This window comes from Neoarius graeffei, chromosome 12 (genome assembly GCF_027579695.1).
Source record: "Neoarius graeffei isolate fNeoGra1 chromosome 12, fNeoGra1.pri, whole genome shotgun sequence".
Taxonomy (NCBI): Eukaryota; Metazoa; Chordata; class Actinopteri; order Siluriformes; family Ariidae; genus Neoarius; species Neoarius graeffei.
This window is the reverse complement of record NC_083580.1, coordinates 19,915,991-19,931,353: the sequence shown is the minus strand read 5'-3', so window position 1 is coordinate 19,931,353 and position 15,363 is coordinate 19,915,991. Positions and strand designations below refer to the sequence as shown.

Here is a 15,363-nt window from a genome sequence, read left to right as displayed (position 1 = left end):
TGACCTCAACATAACCTAGGTCAGAATCAACCTTACTAACCATTCCTCACAACTGAATGAATAAAGTAAGATGTGTACAAAAGTGAACACTTTAATGGAAGGTGCAACAAGCTGTTCAACACAGCAATATGGCCAAACTGTCAGAATGGTATGTTAAACAGAAACAAAAAAGAGACAAGTGATTTGAGAATATACACTCAAACAAAACAGCAGTAAAGGAGGAGAGGGGCGACAGCCCGAGGAAAGCCCCCACAGGAGCGCACAGCATTTGCAACATAGGCTACCCAACTCAGTACAAGAACAAAGCACAGGAACAAAGCTAAGGCGACTGTCAATCCACCCACCCTAAACAAAATGCATTAGCCTACGTATATTTACAAGAAGAGTGAATCTTTTCCAGTTTTAATGTGATCCTGTATATCGGCGTTACCACCGTGGGCTACGGAGAAGGAACACTTACAGTGTGTGCAGTAGGCTTCGTGCGCATTGTTCTGCACCTCTCGGAGGAAGGGGTAGGTGCCCTGTAAATCTTTGGAAAAGGTACATTTTCTTTTCGGCATAATTGCTGCGGCATTACTGCTGCTAGCTGCTAGACAAAGAACATTCGCGCCAGTTAATGTTTATTTTATTGTTGCATGGCAACATGTTCTGTTGTCTGGAATAATGTGGCTAAATAAACACCCATGCCACAGGGCCAGGGGGCAGTAACCAGGAAAGTTTGCGATTCCTGTCAATTCATCAAAATAGCAAATGCAGGGCCCTATGAAAGATTACAATTTAGGGCCTCCCCGGTAAAATTTTCAAGCTCAAGCAACTGAATTTGAAGTCTGTTTTTGGCTGGCACTTCTACTTTACTATGCATGTGATCAGCTACCTAGCAAGTTTAGGTGATACAATTATTTAGTATATGAACATTTTAAATGCAGAACTGTCAGAATTAGACTGAATAAACTGTTGCCTTAAAATGAAAATTCCATGATATATATTATGGAAGATATATATTTCTTTTATGAGCAACTATTATTAGGCCACTCAGTAGCCTATGGAGTTCATTCAATCCAAATGTTTGTGTTGAGAGAAATTGCATGCATCACTGTATCAGTATGGATTTATAACATTCTGTATGCACATTATGGATACTCCAGAGCCCTCCAGCAAACATCATCAATAATCAGGATTACAAAATGTATTCCTTTGTCTCCTCCATTTATTGACTTATTGTATGTGATCAAATGTATGCCTTGACGAATAACTACACTATTTTTTTGATACAGCTACATAGTGCACTGCAAGAAATCTAAGTGTTTTTGGTTTCTTTTAGGCATCACACATTTATTAGAAAACACAGCAAATGTTCAAATCTCATCTCATTATCTCTAGCTGCTTTATACTTCTACAGGGTCGCAGGCAAGCTGGAGCCTATCCCAGCTGACTACGGGCGAAAGGCGGGGTACACCCTGGACAAGTCGCCAGGTCATCACAGGGCTGACACATAGACACCCATTCACACTCACATTCACACCTACGGTCAATTTAGAGTCACCAGTTAACCTAACCTGCATGTCTTTGGACTGTGGGGGAAACCGGAGCACCTGGAGGAAACCCACGCGGACACAAGATGCAAACTCCACACAGAAAGGCCCTCGCCGGCCCCAGGGCTCGAACCCAGGACCTTCTTGCTGTGAGGCGACAGCGCTAACCACTACACCACCGTGCCGCCCCCAAATGTTCAAATATTCAAGTTAAATACTTAGCAACAGTATCAATAAATCCACACATGAACAATAGCAATGATATCTATGACCACAGCTAATATGCAAAATATTAAAGTTAAATACTTAACAATATCAACAAATCCACACATGAACAAACATCTAGACTTAATTATACAATAAAGATACCTATGAAAAAAGGTGATTTTTTTCACACACAGTGTGATATCCGGACTTCATAATGCATCACACCTGCTCCTGCTTAGCAACTTCTAGAATGTACACCTCTGTTGCGCACACAGAAAAACTGACAGCTGCTCTAAACTGCGCTAATTGAGGTTTTTCACCTGACGTCACTGGGCACACACGGAGCTACACATTTCACGTGTCCTGCGCCCAGAATCAGCCTGTACTATTAGTAAAAAGGGTGGAGGGGTGAAATGACTATCATAAATAATTCAAGAAAAATGTTATAGCAAATCATAACCATGTATAATTTGCATACTTTAACAGATGAAATGAAATATTTTATTTCAAAAACTTACACAAGGCAATACTATTAAAATAATATTAATATCCCTCACAGGCCCCCCTGTCAGTGCCAGGCTCTTAAGGGCCCCATACACGTTCAAAAAAGTCGTCAAAATTTTGTATCAAAATTTTGATATCAAAATTTTGATGTAAAATGTCCACACACGATTCAATGTTTTTTCTATCAAAAATTCAGTATTGTCAAAAACTTTGACATGGACGCAGCAGTGGCCGTAGCACTTGTGTTCGCTTTGGACAATGAACCGCCTCGGCATCGACGGAAATGGTCGAAAGACTGGTTTTTGAAACGGCGAACGTACGGTCACGTCAACCTCCTCAGAGAACTTCGTCTCAAAGAACCAGAGGACTTCCGTAATTTCCTTAGGATGGATGCCCCATCCATCGATGAATTATTGGACCTTGTCAAGCCATTGATATTGAAAGAAGACACTGTGATGCGTTCATCTATACCACCAAGTGAACGCTTGTCCATCAAGTCCCCCACACACGCATCAATAATTTGACGACTCTTCAAAAAATATCAAAGTGATTTGATATGTCAAAATTTGGGTTCAAAATTTTGACATCAAATTTTTGACATCAAAACACCCTACACACGATCAAACTTTGTATCAACATTTTGACGACTTTTTTGAACGTGTATGGGGCCCTTTAAGGGCCCCATACACGTTCAAAAAAGTCGTCAAAATTTTGGATCAAAATTTTGATATCAAAATTTTGATACAAAGTTTGATCGTGTGTAGGGTGTTCTGATGTCAAAAATTTGATGTCAAAATTTTGAACCCAAATTTTGACATATCACTTGATATTTTTTGAAGAGTCATCAAATTATCGATGCATGTGTGGGGGGCTTAACTATCTTTCCAATTGCTTGCGGAGACGTTGCAGTCAGGAATTTCAAGTCTTCAAAAGAATTTCCAGATGCCAGGTACCTCAGTGTGATGGACAAGCGTTCACTTGGTGGTATAGATGAACGCATCACAGTGTCTTCTTTCAATATCAATGGCTTGACAAGGTCCAATAATTCATCGAAGGATGGGGCATCCCATCTCATCTCATCTCATTATCTCTAGCCGCTTTATCCTTCTACAGGGTCGCAGGCAAGCTGGAGCCTATCCCAGCTGACTATGGGCGAAAGGCGGGGTACACCCTGGACAAGTCGCCAGGTCATCACAGGGCTGACACATAGACACAGACAACCATTCACACTCACATTCACACCTACGGTCAATTTAGAGTCACCAGTTAACCTAACCTGCATGTCTTTGGACTGTGGGGGAAACCGGAGCACCCGGAGGAAACCCACGTGGACACGGGGAGAACATGCAAACTCCGCACAGAAAGGCCCTCGCCGGCCCCGGGGCTCGAACCCAGGACCTTCTTGCTGTGAGGCGACAGCGCTAACCACTACACCACCGTGCCGCCCGGATGGGGCATCCATCCTAAGGAAATTACGGAAGTCCTCTGGTTCTTTGAGACGAAGTTCTCTGAGGAGGTTGACGTGACCGTACGTTCGCCGTTTCAAAAACCAGTCTTTCGACCATTTCCGTCGATGCCGAGGCGGTTCATTGTCCAAAGCGAACACAAGTGCTACGGCCACTGCTGCGTCCATGTCAAAGTTTTTGACAATACTGAATTTTTGATAGAAAAAACATTGAATCGTGTGTGGACATTTTACATCAAAATTTTGACGACTTTTTTGAACGTGTATGGGGCCCTTTAGAATCATCCTAACCCCCCCCCAGCGGCGCCCCTGACGTCACGAGTGGCGAAAACCGGGACATATCCGTATCCCGACAGACTTTTGTCGGGATTCGGGACACACAACCCCAAATCGGGACTGTCCCGGTAAAACCGGGACGTCTGGTCACCCTATTTACTATGCTTTTGATTTCAAACATGCTGTAATCCACCTTTAAATCTATATTATCGTTACCAGCAGCCTCCTTAGCACACCTGTCAGCAAGTTCATTGCCAACCACACCTAAGTGGGCAGGAACCCATACAAATGATAATTTAATCCCATCCTTTAATAGTTTATATACCACAGACTTGTGCTATTTTGAACACTATATCACGTAATAACATACTCGTAATTCCGACTCCACAAGTGGGAGCACGTGACGGCAGCATTAAGTCACCTTTCAGCTCAACAAATCATCGTCGCGCTGATTGGCGTGTAATAAACGGAAGTAGGAGTCGCTTCTTCCGGTACAGCTTAGCGGACTCGGTTAGGTTGCATTGCGTGAACCAAAACACTAAGCTAGCAAGCTGGGCGGTTTTTTTGGTTTTTTTTTGAAACTTTTGTGGAGTTTCGATGAGGAATATTATTATTGCACAGAAGAGGATGAAATAATTACAGCCTGGAAGCCGGTAAGGAAAGTTTTGGCGGCGGTTTAAGGTTTTGAGTTTACGGTAATATGCTGAGGTAAATCTGAGACAAGAGCTCGTGCCTGCAGAGAGAGAGAGAGAGAGAGAGGTGGGTGATTGGTTGGTTGGTTGGTTGGATGGATGGATGGGTGGGCGGGTTTTATTTCTCCAACCTAGTCTAATGGGGGAAAATAAACAGTGGGACAAGTTCTGTCTGAGAGCCAAGTTTCGTTTTCTCTCTCTCTCTCTCTCTCTCTCTCTCTCTCTCTCCCTCCCTCCCTCCCTCCATCTCTCTGTTTGTTCCGAGTTAGCCAGCTTGTCCGTGACTTCAATTACCTACAGTCTTGACTCTTCGTTATTATAATACGGAGCCTCTGAAGTTACTAAAGACTGTATTTTTTTTATCCTGTGGAGATATACAGACGGTTTGTTTTGTTGGAGCAAACTAATATCTGGATTATATGTCTATACGTTGGAAACTACGAAGGTAAGTTGCGTTTTTAGCTTTTTTTTTTTTTTTCCTCCTCAAGTTTGTTTGAAATGTTCTGGTGTGTATAATTTTTTTTAAATATCTAGTGAAGTATCTTGCCAAGGAAGAGCATGTCGGATGCAAGAATGTTAAAGGCCAGAGGAAGCTACATTGTGTGTTTGTAGACCTGGAGAAGGCATATGATAGAGTGCTGAGTTATGGTATTGAATGAGAAGTCTATCAGAGTGGTGCAAGACATGTACAGTATGAGAACAGTGAACCAGCAGTTGGAACGACTGAATGGTTCGAGGTGAAGAGAGATCTGCTTGAAGTCCTTTCTTGTTTGCCGTAGTGATGGATAGCTTGACGGATGAAGTGAAGCAAGAGTCACCATGGAACATGATGGTTGCGATATGTGGTGAGAGTTGGGTTTGGAGAGATGGAGATATGCATTGGAATGAAGGCGAGCAGGAGCAAAACAGAATACATGTGCATCAATGGGGATGAGAGTGTAGCGAAGATGCAAGGAGTAGATGTAAAGAAAGTTGGTGAATTCAAGTACCTGGGGTCAACTGTGCAGGAAAATGGGGGCTGCGATAGTGAGGTGAGAAAGAGGTAGGGTGGAGAAGGATGTCGGGGGTCATTTGTGATAGGAAAGTCCCAGCAAAAGTGAAAGGTAAGATGGATAAGACCAGCTGTGATGTACGGATTGGAGACCGGACCCTTAACGAAGAGACAGGAGGCAAAGTTGGAGGTGGCGGAGTTGAGGATGTTAAGGAGGTTGGACAGGATCAGGGACAGCACATGTGGAGAGCTTGGGAATTAAGCTAAGATGAGACTGAGATGGTATGGGCACATCCTGAGAAGAGATGCAGAGCATGTTGGAAGGAGAATGTTGAGGATGGAGCTGCCAGGCAAACGAAAACGAGGAAGGCCAAAGACGAGATACATGGATGTGGTGAGAGGACATGAAAGTGGTAGAGAAGGATGCGGAAGACAGGGAGCAATGGAGACGAATGATCTGCTGTGTCAATCCCTAATCGGGAGCAGCCAAAAGATGATGATAGTGAAGTATCTTGCAGAAACGGGTTTTGTTTGGAATTTTGTTGAAACGGTTGTATGGAGCTGGGAGTTGGTGGAGCAGCTTGCTGGAGTTTACTGCAAAAGAAAAGTAGAGCTGGCTTTATGATGTAAAATGTCCTTTTCTCTATTTTTAACATTAATCACTCAGTGGGATGTTCACGTGTATCTTCTGACAGTCTTATGAATTTGGAAAGATGAAATAAATATTAAGGGTTTTGTTTGGCAGCAGATCCTGCTATAAAGGGCTGGGCAATGCATTGATAAACTATTGTCACGATATGACCGTTCAACTATCACGATTTAACAGAATATCAACTTTCCTCCAGACATGAACAGAGTGATTTTTTTTTTTTTTTTTTTTAAACTTTCTCCTGCACCCAAATAAATCAATGAAGTTTGTATAATTGTAGCATGATGTGTAGAACTGACTTAATAAACAAACATTAGGCCTATTATATTACAGTTGAACTGTCGGGAGATGGAGGCGCACACGTCGGGTCATTGATGGGGGGGGGGGGGGGGGAGACAGGGTTGCTTTAAAGTGCATATCCTGGACCAGTCTTTTTTTTTTTTTTTTTTTTTTTTTTTAATATGAAAGTATGTCCCTTTACACACTGATCCAGAAGGGTAATTTTGCACAAGGCCATCTGTCTACAGCAGAAAAAAAGTAAATAAAACGTGTCTGGAAAAATCCCAAGGGAGTCTGGAGCCAGATTGATCCAGATTCGTGACGTCACGTGCGGATCCGCCAGCAGGCTGAGAGACCCTGCGTGGATTCAGTGCACAGTCTGTGTCGACTAAGTTTAGCAGCTAGCGATTTTGCATTGAAATATAGAATTGTCGCCTGAGCACAATGTTACTTCACCTTTGGATGAAGAACCTAATGAGATGTCAGAATTGGGGCTTCATCTGTTTGGATTTGATGATTCTAGTATTCAATAGTAATTAAAAATTACTATTATGTATTTATATATTCATTTAGAAGAGTACTGGCTACTGTAGGAGAAAGATTTCATTAGCTACACATGGAATCGGCTAAGCAGGGTTGTATATACATTTAATGTGTTTGACAGGTCCCAAGATCTCAAGCCCTGACATGCATATCCCTCGATATATGTGAAGTGTATTATCGCCTAGCGCTTTCGTGTTTATTTTTGTGTGTCAATAAATAACATTATCTGTGTACCACACAAACACAGGAACACCTAATTTAGAGTATGGTCTCTCTTATGTCTTACCCTGGCAACAGTCAACTTGTGAATTGCCGATTTTCTTGGTCTTTTTCTCGGCTCTGCTTGGTCCTCGGCTTCGAGGGCCTCAGTGGATGCGGCACTTCACCTTCTGTCAGGGGAGACGAACACGGCTGGCTCCTTTGGTGACACTGACACAAATGGAGACGGTGCTGCTTTGGGCATTCTAACAGATGGAACTGTGTCTCTTTTCAGATCATGTTGCTTCTTGAAGCCCATTTCCCACTGCAAATAGTTCTCAAAGTTGTCGGGCTTTATGAAGCGAGCCCTGCATATGATGCTGTGGTCTGTTGCGTGTTGCCAGTTTTTCCAGGGGACTCGCACAAAGCGCTCCCGTTTCTTTCTCATTGTCCGGTCTTTTGGAAAACGATGAGTACTAATCCCATCAAGATTGGTGTTGCTACACCCTCCTACGATACATCTGTTAACCATTTTAATAATTACGTGATTAAGTTGAAGATATTCTCATAAACAAACCAACGTTGACCTGGGATTCAGAAGGCGGCGTCCCGCACGTGAGTCACGAAAATCAGTGATTGCCGGGAAATCCAAACGGCAAGATTTTTCAGAGGCGGACCAATTCGCCTCAAATGGCTTGATTTCAACTGAATTTTTCTGGTATTGCGCAGGGTAAAAAAAATTGCGCAAAATGTGACAGATATTTGACCAAAGTTTAATATAAAACAAGAGAATTACATTGATCTTGCTCCTAAATATACCCAAGATGTGCCCTTTAACCCAAAACTGGAGAAAGTAGCAGAAGGAAAACTAGGACACAATGTAGAGTGCATACCTGTACCAAGGCCCTTGCACTGCAACCCTGCTACAACAAACTCCCTGGGGGATGTCCAGATGGTCCGTTTCAGTATAAAGCCTAGGTCACAACCGGATGAACTTTTTTTTTTTTGTTCGTTCATGGAGAAAGACGCACGTTGGCCGTAAGTTTGTCTTGCAACCTGAAAAAAACGTAAGTGCCGTAGAGTTTGTTTGACATGACAAAGAACCTCTGCGGCCAGTCTACGGCTTGAAAATCAGCATGTCACACGCGTGCCCTCCGTGCGTTTCTTGCGTTTTTTGCACGTAGACCGGCCATAGGAGCACGTACGGCCGGTTGTGACCTAGGCTTAATGAACTCCCTAATCACACTTGTTATATGCAAAATTTTAGGCACATTCTCCTTATCTCGAATTTCTCCTTCTGAGTCACTATCGCAGTTCGTTGATGGAGTTAAAGGATCATGAACAGAGGCGGTTATTTCTTCATCTGTTATGGAAAGGATGGAGGTTATTGGTGTATCATTGTCCTTGTCCACCCACTGACTCGCTCTTCTTAAATCTGCACCGTTCAGTTCATTCATGTGTTGCAAATCACCAATGTTAGCAATCATTTTGTCCTTTTGATCTCAGTTCTCAATAATTGTTAGAGATCGACACCTAAGCGAAGCTCGTTAAGCCCTTGTTTTATGGTGCTGACGCGTATCGTTAACTTGACTGCGGACTTGATCACTTATTGTTCGTCTCTGGTGGGAAGAGGGACACGTGGCTCAGCGTGTCCTCTAAGCAGGTGAATTGACGGACGTAAGAGTGTTCATTGACAAACAGGCAGGCAAACAGTTCAAAAAAGCAGGGTCGTGAAATGGGCAGTGGAAATGTGAGGCACAAGCAGAATGGTGGAGGCAAAGATGAGAGAGTCCAAATACACACAGCCTATGGAGCACTTGCATGTGACGTCACAGCCGATCCAGATTGTGACAGACGCCATCTTGTCGGTCAAACGCCATATTTCTGTCTTCTACTTCTGGTTCTGCTTCTACCTTTTCTTCTGGAAAACCCTACTATATACAATTCTACTACAACGGCTGCGGCTACAAGCTCTCCCTACCTGTGCACGTTTTTTATGTTTTTTGTGTGTATTTTTGCGTGTTGTTCGTCTGTACCGGACTTCAATATCCACTACAACCGTATGGACTTACTGGACATTGGTTTCCAGCAGAAAATGACGGTTTGTAGCGATTTCCATCGCATGCACAACATTCCGGATGAGATAGCGAGACCAGCGGGGTCTCCGTGGATTGTTATCGGAAGCAAAGCGAAGGAGGCGGCGTCGGGAGAGGAAGCAAAAGCGAGGCTGCAGAGCCGGCCTGTTGACTAAGCTCAGAAAACAGCTACTCAAACCTCCACTGCTAAGCCTCTACCTCTCCAACGCCAGGTAAACAAGACGGACGATATGGAATTACAGCTGGAATTACCTTATTCTATTCTATAATCGGCTGGTCAGTGCTATACTCAATACTTAAGTGACTTACCTGTCCAATGAGGATCATTTTCTTGTTTACAAGATGCCACATCTGAGTCGCTGACAAATCCTGAGTTTCTGTAAAGATAACTGTGCAGAGATTTATAAGCACGCAGTGCTTCACCACTGAACAGCGAGGGAAAGTTAATGAGGTAATTATACACATCTGGGTATTCCACCTCTGGCAGTTCCATATCCACTGACACGGTCGTGAAAACTCCGTCCGGAAAGCCATAAGGGTCACTAATCTGTAGATCGTTTATTTTAGACATGTATCTAGTTATCTGTTCATTAGAAAAATGAGCCATGTAGTCCGTCGGTTGAAATTGATCCATTCTGTACACGAGTGCAGCAGTATTCAGCTGTGCTGTTGACCGACAAGATGGCAGCTGTGTACTTTCCGGTCACGTGACTGCAAGATCTCTGTAAACCCCTTTCACTGACGTCACCCGAAACCGGAAGTAAACATGCCCTGCGCCATTTTGGAAGACCAACAAACTCGTGATTAGGGCAGCGGTATGTGAACCCACGAGAATAAAGTGGAGTGGCAAACGACTTAAACAAACAAATTTGAGCTGTTTTATTTATGATTTATTGGCCCAAAAGTAGACTTGAAAGAAACCTGTGTGAGACTTGGCAAAAAAACTGTGGATATAATGGATAAGTCTGTGCATGATCTGCGGACACTTTGAGGTAAGCAAACGCAAGAAATTCAGATTTAAAACATGCTAAATTGGCCTCAAGTTGATAACTGTATGAGGAGCAAGCCTCCCAGACTTCTACAATTTAATAATAATAATAATAATTTAGGATGGTTTGGGGCTTGCTCTCCCTCCTATTATATAAATAAAACATAATTGTTGTGTAGGCATATATCATAAATGCATATGTATAATTTGGATAAATTAACCTAAATTATGGATACCTTAATAGTAACAAAGTATTAATTTTTCAACTGAAAAGATATATTATTAAAAGATATAAATATCAACAAGATTACCTTGGCCATAACTATATGTAGGTTATTCTTAATAACAGCTGTAATATCACGAACCAAGCCACTAACAACATAATTGTAAGCCTGTAGCCCTTTGTAGGCTTTCAAGTCATCGGCAGTGTAGGCACTGGGTGTAAACAACATAGTTTACAATGTCTGGGTAGCAATTGGATGGCAGAATTGGTGTCCGGTCCTCCTTATGTATCTGACACGGAGAAATAATATAAATCGTGCTGCCTACCAGATTACAGTTATCTGCTTTATTGTATCAATACTAGTATCAGTACTAGTATCATGACTATACTCATCAGTCATAGATTAGTCCAGTACAACATGACCAGCTTGCTTTTTTTTTCCATTTGACTGTCGCAAGTTTTTTCAGGCTGGTACAGTCAAAAATTGAAAAGTTTTGGCCTACTAAACTAGTTATCGATTCTACTAGTGTATTAATTGGAGTCGACATGAAAACGTTAGATAAAAACTTTAAACCAGTACAATCTCTTCTTCAAAGTTTCACCAAATGGTTTTATTTATGCAATTTAAAGCTCATAATACTGTATAACTTTGGTCAAGTAAAAACACGGCGCAAAAACATGGCTGAATCCTGAATGACTCCTATTTGTTTAAATAGGGGACTACATAGGCGGCAGAATGTAGTTTCTTTTTCCCTGCCATGGAAGCGCACTTGTATACCGAGGAGGAAAGCAATTTGCATTACAGCCGTGAGGCGGCTCGGCTCGGTTTTCCCTTTCGGGCGCTCTCGTTTTCTGTTAGAATTTGGTAAAGGAAAAAAATATATTATTTACCAGCTTACCGGGTCCATTAACATAAATCTGACAGCTGACAAGGTCGGGATATAAACGAACTTTTGCGTTAAACTGTGTGCTTGGATTCACAATTTTTTTCTGAGTCTTATCATATGGGTCAAACCCATCAATCACAGCCAGTTTCTCCACATACTGTGCCCTTTCTGCAACTGGTAATGTACTCACATAACCCGAATTATCATCCATCGTGTCACTTTACTCTCGCTCGTACTTTGTTTTATATTGAGTGCGCATGTACTTGGTCTTCCAATATGGCGCCTAACAAAATCTCGTGGCACGGTGACGTCATGTGAAAGGGGTCTATACATGGATACAAGGCTTGGTAACGTGAGAGACAAGGTACAGCGCATATATTTCAAGACTGTGTTTACAGAGTCCTTATAAGCGTGTGCTGTGATTGCGCTCTAATTTGGAACAGGTGCATAGTAATTGGTCCTAATGTGTTGTGCACATGCTCAAAGCACCAGTGTGTGTGGATGTGACAGTGACTTAACTTTTTTTTTGAAGGCTCTGACTCGGTCACTAAAGGCAGGGGACATGAACTTGGTTTGGTATATACGATAGTTCGTTATAGCAGGGTTATAGTGTATAATCATCGAACTTGAATCACTTGAACTGAGGATATCAAAGCTGTACGCCAAATTTGATCACAGTCCGTTCACTGCTTTGAGTTCTGTTGGGAACAGACAAACAGTTGTAGGTGAAAACATAACCGTCTTTGACACAGTTGGCGGAGGTAACAAGGCCAAGACACCAGAAACAAAAGCACAGCAAATGCTGGTGGAGTTCTGGAGCAGAGGACAAAATCACAGCGTGCAAGTGCCAATGGCCTGTCTACTGACGTGTGGTGGAAAGGGAGAGGAGTGCACTGAGGATTCTAGATTGCTTTATTGTCATTGTGGAAGATGCACAAAGAAATTCAGCGCACTGCATTCCGAAACGGACCTCAACATATACATACATACATACATACATAAGAGATTTCCATAAAAGATGTAGAGGTGTGGCCTGTGTGAGGGGAGTGACGTGGCGCTGGTTATGACAAGGTGATGGCAGGATGTCATCGAGGAGTCTCCGGGCCGGAACATACTTGACGCTCAGAACGCTTCAGTGCACACGTCATGACTGCCACGTGTTCCCGGTACTTTTTTGATGCGTCCTCTGAGCACGTCGTCAGAAATGAACGCGACGTGTGCGTGAGTTGAAGTACCAGCAAAAATTTGGGGTGGCAGCAGTGTTCATGTTTTGGTACGTGATGTTAACATCGTTGTTTACTATTCTGAAGTTATCCGCACGGCTGAAGACTTGGAGGAAGAGGAATTTATCTTAAAAGACTCTCATCTCATTATCTCTAGCCGCTTTATCCTGTTCTACAGGGTCGCAGGCAAGCTGGAGCCTATCCCAGCTGACTACGGGAGAAAGGCGGGGTACACCCTGGCAGGGCTCGAAATTAACTTTTTTTCTTTGTGTCCCCCAGTGGTCCCGAATTCTGTGTTGTATTGTCCCGAATGGAAGCAATAGTGTCCCCATTTTTTTCCTCTCTGAAATAACCAGTGGTTAATATTATCATATGAAGTTACTATTATATTTGTAACTATGTGATTTTGAACCCTTTATATCATTTTTACAATAAGTCACAAGACACAAGCGACACATGTCCTATACATCATCTACTTCAAAATTACAGTTATTGCATTTTCAGTTTATTAAACTTTGGCGATCTCACTGTATGAATAGATACCCGTTTATTTAAAGGGGCCAACTAGCTCATTCAGAAAATGTTTCAACTCCCTACATCTGCAGTACACTTTAGTTGAAAATAAGACCCCTTTCATGTTCATTTCATCTACTTATACCTTGAATATCTGTTGGCACTTATAAGGCCAACTTATAATTTTCACCATTACCGTTATCCATAGCCCTGTGATGACCTGGCGACTTGTCCAGGGTGTACCCCGCCTTTCGCCTGTAGTCAGCTGGGATAGGCTCCAGCTTGCCTGCGACCCTGTAGAACAGGATAAAGCGGCTACAGATAATGAGATGAGATGAGACCGTTATCCATTTTTATGAACTTTCGCTGCCGGGTGCAAATGTTAGCAACATCAGCATAGTGCCAGGTCCGAGCCTAGTTGTGCTGCTGACTGACTAAACTTTCTGAACTAGAAAGACACCAAGAAAACTCACTTATTCTGTTGAACGGTATCTTCCGTCAATATCATCCACATCATTCCTGTTGTATTTTATAACGTGTCTAACAGTGTTCATTAAGCTCATTCAGTTGCTAGCGTTGCCTGCAGACCAGGCGATGACACTTTGGATCCTGAAGGTCCCGGAGACATTATGTCTGGGCTTTCAGTTTCTTCCCCGCGGTCGGTCCGCTTCAACCACTTAAGCATTTTTGTTCTGGCAAGAGTCGGCGCAGCGTGTGCGGTAGCAATTCCATTCCAAGTCCATATAATGCGGACTCCGGCCGAAGATTCTAGAACAGAATGCGCTGCTCTGTAGCCTACGGATGCAGGTGCATCGAAAGTGTAGCTACTATGTATTTTTCGCTGTTAACGTTTTAAAATTAAAATTGACAAATTAGGTGAATGTCTACGTATGTGTTACGGCTTTGTAAATAATATTAATGTAGAACTTTTTTCTAGATCTATTTTTTCCATTGTCCCGGGATTGTCCCAGATATGATAATTTTGTGTCCCGATGACATTTTTTATGGTCCCCGGGACGTCAGGACACCGTTAGTTTCGAGCGCTGCACCCTGGACAAGTCGCCAGGTCATCACAGGGCTGACACATAGACACAGACAACCATTCACACTCGCATTCACACCTACGGTCAATTTAGAGTCACCAGTTAACCTAACCTGCATGTCTTTGGACTGTGGGGGAAACCGGAGCACCCGGAGGAAACCCACGCGGACACAGGGAGAACATGCAAACTCCACACAGAGAGGCCCTCACCGGCCACGGGGCTCGAACCTGGACCTTCTTGTTGTGAGGCGACAGTGCTAACCACTGTGCCACCCTCTTAAAAGAATTAAAATTTCAATTTTCATCGTTCTTCCATCAACTCGCAATACAGCGAAACCGCACGTTTTTCTCGACGTGACAACTTCTCACACTGCTGCCTGTTGGAATCCTCCAGGTTTACATAAAGCAGGCGTGTGAGTATAGTCAGTCCACTGCTTGCGTAGCAGCCGCGTATGTGTCTTGTAGCGTGAAGTATATCCTGACCCTAACACATGAATAAATGAGTGAGTGCAGCACTACATAGTAATCTGTGGTTGGTAGAAGAGAGCAACTGGACAGATTACTATGTACCTGGATTACTGAGTATCTTCACAGATATGTTTCTACGCACTTTGGGATGAGATCCCTTCGACTGGTGCGGGAGTATGAGAGGACTTCCAGAAAACTGGCAGACATCTTAGGTGGGGTTTACATTAGACCGTATCAGCAGATCATCAGATTAACGTTTTTAAAACGATTAGCATGCAAACAGCAACACCAACACACGATTCGCGTGCACACAGCAACACCAATACACGGATACGCTCGGCTCCGCAGGCATCCTGCGCTCCAAATCACTCTGCCCTGAACAGCAAGTGCCCTCTGGAGGGTGCGCACTCCGGCCCTGCGCAGCTCACAGAGCGCGCGAGTATAGCGCACGAGCAGTGATTCGGGACTGAGCCGCTGTGTGTGTGATCCCAGCGCATATCACTTACCGCTTGCAAGTGGAAGGATGGCAAGCCTAAAGACAATCATAACTACACAATGGGCAGTATTTGCATCAGTATTTGCAGTAT

General features: G+C 43.2%; 1 protein-coding gene across 5 annotated transcripts in view; it reads left to right on the top strand.

Moving 5' to 3' along the window:
* Positions 1-4,472: 4,472 nt before the first annotated feature.
* Positions 4,473-15,363, top strand: part of setx (senataxin) — a 114,932-nt gene continuing 104,041 nt past the window's right edge. For 3 of the 5 annotated variants that reach the window (XM_060935628.1, XM_060935625.1, XM_060935629.1), the window contains exons 1-2: positions 4,473-4,637; positions 5,049-5,121. The gene's annotated coding sequence lies outside the window, so the exon portion shown is untranslated. The remainder of the gene's footprint in view (positions 4,638-5,048; positions 5,122-15,363) is intronic. The other 2 variants (XM_060935627.1, XM_060935626.1) reach the window with 2 other exon arrangements.